Here is an 8,109-nt window from a genome sequence, read left to right as displayed (position 1 = left end):
CAGTTAATGCTGTGTGCAACTTTTGAAATTTCTTCATTGTTTAAAAACAAATAATATAATCATAAATGTAAGTATGTATGGAATAAGCAGCCCAGATAGGTTGCTTTATGATAACTCCAATTATTAAAAAAAATAGCAGTAACTGTTAATCCTTGCTAATGTTCATATAACAACTGTTGTATAATCACACAGAACACACATATGTTCATATTTAAATTTTTTAATGGAAAGTTGAAATAATGACAAAATGCATATGACATTGGCTGGTGATAAATTTCATGAAAATACCGTCCCTAAATGTTGAGGAATTTTCATTTCTGCATGCATTTGCTAACATTTACTTAATGTCTTCCCATTTAAAAACCCCTTAATTTAAAATTCTGATGGGAATTCCCTGGTGGTCCAGTTGTTGGTCACTTTCACTGTGGGGGCAGGGTTTAATCCCTGGCTGGAAAACTAAGATCTAACAAGCTGAGTGGCATGGGCAATAAATAAATAAATAAATATTTGAGGCTGTTTTGGTGAAATATCTTCTTCCTTTCTTAGATCTTCAAAGTAGGACTTGTCCAACCTTACTTTAGAGAACAAAATATATCCTTGATATCTTTCCCTCAGTTCCAGCCCTGAGATATCACCCATTCCTACTGCTTGTCATTCAGTATGTAACCAAGACCATGTACTACCATTAAAAGATATAAGATTATCCCCATTATTTCAATACAAAAACATATTTTATGAGTCTCTTATGAGATAAGTCATGAGTTAAGGGTAGAAAGTACAAAAATTAATTTTATAATTCTTTCCCAAAAAGTCACTATTCTATGCATGAACTGTGATAACTTCATCCTCTTTTCCTAAATTTCATAAATCTTAGGATTATGAAACACACAAACAGAGTCAAGGGATTGTTTTTGTCTTTAGGTGAAACAATAAGAACAAGCTCTGAAGATACAGTAGCATCCTACAGAACTATTGTGGTACTTTAAGAGAATGTTTAACAAGCAATCAACTCAATGACAAATAATGAAACAATGCAGGTTTCAGAGTGCAGGGCATTATTCTGTTGGGTAAGACTGAAGTTATTTATAATTGCTATATGGTTACTGTAGACTGAATGTTTGTTTCCCCTTCAAAATTCATATGTTAAGTCTCAACTCCTAGTGTAATTGTAATTTGGATGTGGGGCCTTTGAGAAATGATTAGGTCATGAGAGTGACCTATTCACTATCACATTTCTTTATATTTGTGTGTCTCATTGCCTTCATATATTATGAGCCATTGATATCAGAAACCATGTACATCAATTCATATAATCTCAAAACATTTTATACATACCAAAAGTGTTAAAGCATATGTTCTCACAGAGTACATCTAGTTCAACTGAATGATTTGCTAGATACTGTGAGAGATGCTAAAAACATATAATGCATTAAATTTATTCACAAAGACTTCACAGATTACTGGGGAGATAAAATTAATATGAGAGGGAGTAATAAATACATAATAGACAATACAGTTACACTAAAATTATATAATTCTAGTTATAAAGTCTATAGGAAATCTAGAGGTAAATCAATGGAGGATGGATCATTAAGGATAAGAGTACTGTAAATTCATTTAGAATTTAGGTAACTGAAAATGTGCCAAATACTTTAAGTGCATTATTTTGATGAATCTTTGCAAATTGTAGGTACTATTATAATTGCATTTTAAATATGCAGAAATTGGAGCTTGAAGTTTTTGTGAAAGGTCATTAGTTGCATACTCTATCTTTAGTATCAGAATTATAATTTTTATTCTTCCCAGCCCCCCAACAATATTTGTAGGTGCATGTGATGGTGATATTACCTTCTATGTGAGGGATAAGGCCATGTTGGACTTTTAGGAAATTCTGTTAAAGAGTACATGTACTCTTCCTACTTTTTTTTCTTTCTGAAAATCTAGTTTGGTTTCTGCTGCAACCAACTTCTTATTCACAGATGAGGTGACCTTAAGAGACAATAATCTACTGAGGATAACAAGTGTGAGCTTCTGTCCTTCATGCCACTGGGCAGCTGTGCTACTAGCCCTGGACAGCCTTCATCTGATTTTTTTTTAATGGCAGAAAGTGAAGAAGAACTAAGGAGCCTCTTGATGAAAGTGAAAGAGGAGAGTGAAAAAGTTGGCTTAAAGCTCAACATTAAGAAAACTAAGATTATGGCATCCAGTCCCATAACTTCATGGAAAACAGATGGGGAAACAGAGGCTCACTATTTTTCTGGGCTTCAAAATTACTGCAGATGGTGATTGCAGCCATGAAATTAAAGGACACTTACTCCTTGGAAGGAAAGTTATAACCAACCTAGACAGCATATTAAAAAGCAGAGACATTACTTTGTCAACAAAGGTCTGTCTAGTCAAGGCTATGGTTTTTCCAGTAGTCATGTATGGATGTGAGAGTTGGACTGTGAAGAAAGCTGAGTGGCAAAGAACTGATACTTTTGACGTGTGGTGTTGGAGAAGACTCTTGAGAGTCCCTTGGACTGCAAGGAGATCCAACTAGTCCATCCTAAAGGAGATCAGTCCTGAATATTCATTGGAAGGACTGATGTTGAAGCTGAAACTCCAATCCTTTGGCCACCTGATGCGAAGAGCTGACTCATTGGAAAAGACCCTGATCCTGGGAAAGATTGAGGGCAGGAGGAGAAGGGGATAACAGAGAATGAGATGGCTGGATGGCATCACCGATTCAATGGACATGGGTTTGGGTGGACTCCAGGAATTGTTGATGGACAGGAAAGCCTGGCGTGCTCTGGTCCATGGAGTCCCAAAGAGTCGGACACAACTGAGTGACTGAACTGAACTGAACTGAACTGAATTCCCATTTAACTTGTTTAAGCTAGAATTTGTATCTTGCTCAAAGCTAATCTAATACAACCTCGTATGGAACTGAACTAGAAGATTCGTGCAACTGAAACATAGTTTATACGGGAAATGATGTGCAACGCAAGCTACAGCTTGGAGAATTTTAGCAATACTATTATGTGCATGATTAATGGCAATATATTCTCATGATCATGTGAAAAACAGGAGACTGAAAATGTAGTTGCACTCAGAACAGTTCAGAGGGATTTGAAAATAATCCTTATTTTGAAGATAATGGATAATGAAACTATACATTGACAGCTCTGGCTCCACTTTATGGTTATTTACTTAAAAAAAAAAAAAAAAACTCACTTCTCTTAATTGTTTATTACCTTTGCTTTTCACTTTTTAATTTCCACATCAGTTTTACTGATTATTTCTTTCCTGGAATATTTTACATTTGAAATTATTTTCTTTAGAGACTTCTTTTATTGATACCTGCAGCATTTAGATTTTTTTTTAAACTTCAGACTCTAAATTAAGGCTAATTCACTTCATTGCTTGCAAACAAAGCGTTACTTTTTATAAATTCAGAATTGAAGTGATCTGGCTATTTGGAACATATAGCAAAAGTCCACTAAAATATTTTAATAAAGCAGATGCCAGAATTCAAATATATGCATATGTTGCCATGTACATTTTTTCTTTCCAATTTATTTTTTAATTGAAGGATAATTGCTTTACAGAATGTTTTTGTTTTCTGTCAAACCTTAACATGAATCAGCCATAGGTATACATATAGCCCCTCCCTTTTGAACTTGCCTGCCATCTCCCTCCCAAACCCACCCCTCTAGTTTGATATAGCACCCTGTTTGAGTTTCCTGAGCCATACAGCAAATTGCCATTGGCTATCTATTTTGTATATGATAATGTAAATTTCCATGTTACTCCTTCCATACATCTCACCTTTTTCTTCCCTCTCCCTCTCCCCATGTCCATAAGTCTATTCTCTATGTCTGTTTCTCCTTTGCTGCCCTGTAAATAAGTTCTTCAGTATCATTCTTCTAGATTCAGTATATATGTGTTAGAATATAATATTTATCTTCTCTTTCTGACTTACTTCACTTTGTATAACAGGTTGTAGGTTCATTGACTTCATCAGAACTGCTTCAAATCCATTCCTTTTTATGGCTGAGTAATGGCATGGACCTAACAGAAGCAGAAGATATTAAGAAGAGATGGCAAGAATACACAGAAGAACTGTACAAAAAAGATCTTCAGGACCCAGATAATCATGATGGTGTAATCACAGACCTAGAGCCAGACATCCTGGAATGTGAAGTCAAGTGGGCCTTAGAAAGCATGACTATGAACAAACCTAGTGGAGGTGATGGAATTCCAGTTGAGCTATTTCAAATCCTGAAAGATGATGCTGTCAAAGTGCTGCACTCAATATGCCAGCACATTTGGAAAACTCAGCAGTGGCCATAGGACTAGAAAAGGTCAGTTTTCATTCCAGTCCCAAAGAAGGCAATACCAAAGAATGCTCAACTACCACACAATTGCACTCATCTCACACGCTAGTAAAGTAATGCTCAAAATTCTCCAAGCCAGGCTTCAGCAATATGTGAACCGTGAATTTCCTGATGTTCAAGCTGGTTTTAGAAAAGGTAGAGGAACCAGAGATCAAATTGCCAACATCCACTGGATCATGGAAAAAGCAAGAGAGTTCCAGAAAACCATCTATTTCTGCTTTATTGACTATGCCAAAGCCTTTGACTGTGTGGATCACAATAAACTGTGGAAAATTCTGAAAGAGATGGGAATACCAGACCACTTGATCTGCCTCTTGAGAAATTTGTATGTAGGTCAGGAAGCAACAGTTAGAACTGGACATGGAACAACAGACTGGTTCCAAATAGGAAAAGGAGTATGTCAAGGCTATATATTGTCACCCTGCTTATTTAACTTTTATGCAGAGTACATCATGAGAAACACTGGACTGGAAGAAGCACAAGCTGGAATCAAGATAGCTTGGAGAAATATCAATAACCTCAGATATGCAGATGACACCTTCCTTATGGCAGAAAGTGAAGAGGAACTCCAAAGCCTCTTAATGAAAGTGAAAGTGGAGAATGAAAAAGTTGGCTTAAAGCTCAACATTCAGAAAACAAAGATCATGGCATCTTGTCCCATCATTTCATGGGAAATAGATGGGGAAACGTAGAAACAGTGTCAGACTTTATTTTTTTGGGCTCCAAAATCACTGCAGATGGTGACTGCAGCCATGAAATTAAAAGACACTTACTCCTTGGAAGGAAAGTTATGACCAGCCTAGATAGCATATTCAAAAGCAGAGACATTACTTTGCTAACAAAGGTTCATCTAGTCAAGGCTATGGTTTTTCCTGTGGTCATGTACGGATATGAGAGTTGGACTGTGAAGAAGGCTGAGCACCAAAGAATTGATGCTTTTGAACTGTGGTGTTGGAGAAGACTCTTGAGAGTCCCTTGGACTGCAAGGAGATCCAACCAGTCCATTCTGAAGGAGATCAGCCCTGGGATTTCTTTGGAAGGAATGATGCTGAAGCTGAAACTCCAGTACTTTGGCCACCTCATGCGAAGAGTTGACTCATTGGAAAAGACTCTGATGCTGGGAGGGATTGGGGGTAAGAGGAGAAGGGGACGACAGAGGATGAGATGGCTGGATGGCGTCACTGACTGGATGAATGTGAGTCTGTGTGAACTCTGGGAGTTGGTGATGGATAGGGAGGCCTGCGTTCTGCGATTCATGGGGTCGCAAAGAGTCTGACATGACTGAGAGACAACTGAACTGAACTGAATATTCCATTGTGTGTATGTACCACAACTTCTTTATCCATTCATCTGCCAGTGGACATCTAAGTTGCTTCCATGTTCTAGCTATTGTAAATAGTGCTGCAATGAACAATGGGATACATGTGTCTTTTTCAATTTTGGTTTCCTCAGGGTATATGCCTAGGCATGGGATTGCAGTCCATTCTAAAGGAGATCAGCCCTGGGTGTTCATTGGAAGGACTGATGCTAAAGCTGAAACTCCAACACTTTGACCACCTCATGTGAAGAGTTGACTCATTGGAAAAGACTCTGATGCTGGGAGGGATTGGGGGCAGGAGGAGAAGGGGATGACAGAAGATGAGATGGCTGGATGGCATTACCAACTCGATAGACATGAATCTGAGTGAACTCTGAGAGTTGGTGATGGACAGGGAGGCCTGGCATGGTGAGATTCATGGGGTCGCAAAAAGTCAGACACGACTGAGCTACTGAACTGAAATGAACTGAACTGAATGGTGGTTTTATTCTTAGTTTTTTAAGGAATGTCCATACCATCTTCCATAGTACCTATATCAATTTACATTCCCAACAATGCAAGAGACTTCCCTTTTCTCCACACCCTCTCCAGCATTTATTATTTGTAAATGTTTTGATGATTGCCATTCTGATTGCGAGGTGATATCTCATTGTAGTTTTGATTTGCATTTCTCTAATAATGGGTGATGTTGAGCATCTTTTCATGTGTTTGTTAGCCATCTGTATGTCTTCTTTGGAGAAATGTCTGTGTAAGCTTCATATAGGGTGAGGTTTGTGCTGAGTTTTTGTTTGTTTGTTTGTTTTTCTTCTGAAGGGCAAAGCTGAGTGAGGTGGTAATCCTGTCTGCTGATGATTGGGTTTGTATTTTTGTTTTGCGTGTTGTTTAGATGGGGTGTACTGCACAGGGTAGGTAGTTGGGTGACTGGTAGTTGAGTGATCCCGGGTCTTGTACTCAAGTGGTTGGTTCCTTTGTGTGAGTTCTCACTATTAGATACTCCCTATGGTTAGTTCTCTGGTAGTCTAGGGTTTTGGAGTCAGTGATCCCGCTCCAAAGCCTCAGGGCTTGATCCCTGGTCAGGAATGAAGATTCCAAATGTGGTTTGTTATGGCATTAAGTGAGATTAAAACAAACATCCAAAACCGAAAAGTCAAAGATGAACCCAAAACAAATGACAGTTACAAAATCAGACAAATAATAATTAAAATAATGGAATATACATATACATCCATGAGCAAAATCAGAACAGTCCAACAAGAATACAGTGTATTGTACAGTGTATTGACCCAGCGAACAAAGGAAATCAAAAATTATATGACTATTTAAGAACAAAACTAAAACACAAACTGGAAAACATAACTAAAGCAAGGTGTCAGGTGGGGAATAAAGCAATGAAAACAAAACTAACAAATATGTTAATAGGAAAGGAAAGAAAGAATAGATATGCAAAGTTACATCAGTTCAGTTCAGTTCAGTTCCTCAGTCATATCTGACTCTTTGCAGGCTCATGGACTACAGCATGCTAGACCTCCCTGTCCGTCACCAACTCCCGGAGTTTACTCAAACTCATGTCCGTTGAGTTGGTGATGCCATCCAACCATCTCATCCTCTGTTGTCCCCTTCTCCTCTCACCTTCAATCTTTCCCAGCATCAGGATCTTTTCAATGAGTTAGCTCTTTGCATCAGGTGGCCAAAGGATTGGAGTTTCAGCTTCAACATCAGTCCTTCCAATGAACATTCAGGACTTATCTCCTTTAGGATGGACTGGTTGGATCTCCTTGCAGTCCAAGGGACTCTAAAGAGTTTTCTCCAGCTCTTAGGAGGTTGGAATCTTCTCCAACCTCTCTACATAGAGGTAGATAAAGATCTGTTTACATTAAAGATTAATTGCAAGGGGAAAAGAACAGTAGTAAAAGCAAAAGAATAAATGTAGAAAAATAATAACAGGTTTTAAAAAATTAAAATTAAAAAAAAAAGGAAAACTCCACAGAACTGCAAATGCCGAATGTAGAGGCAGAGGTTTATAACAACAATAAAAAAATGTGACTGAGAAAAAAGCTCAAAAGCTTCACTAGATTTCATAGTGCCAATAAAATAGACTTTAACAGAGAGGAGAAAAAAGGGAAAACAAGAAAAAACCATCTAAAAGAATCTACAGAACAAGTCAAAACATAAGAATAACAAGTGTTTTTCTTGAGTCACTACTGTCAGAGTCCTTTCCCTTGCTGGAAGTCACAGTCCACCTCACCTCCCTAGGATACCCTCCAACACTGCTGATCTCTGGACCTGCTGCGGGAAAAGCTCAGATTGTATTCTGGTCCTACTCTTGTGTGTTCTTGCCTCCAAAGTCCACAGCTGTCAGAACTAGTGCTTTTTCTTTTGTGGGAGCTCTCAATGACCTTTTATATATTCCAT

This window comes from Bos javanicus, chromosome 2 (assembly GCF_032452875.1).
Source record: "Bos javanicus breed banteng chromosome 2, ARS-OSU_banteng_1.0, whole genome shotgun sequence".
NCBI classification, from domain to species: Eukaryota; Metazoa; Chordata; class Mammalia; order Artiodactyla; family Bovidae; genus Bos; species Bos javanicus.
Note: the sequence above shows the minus strand (reverse complement) of the source record.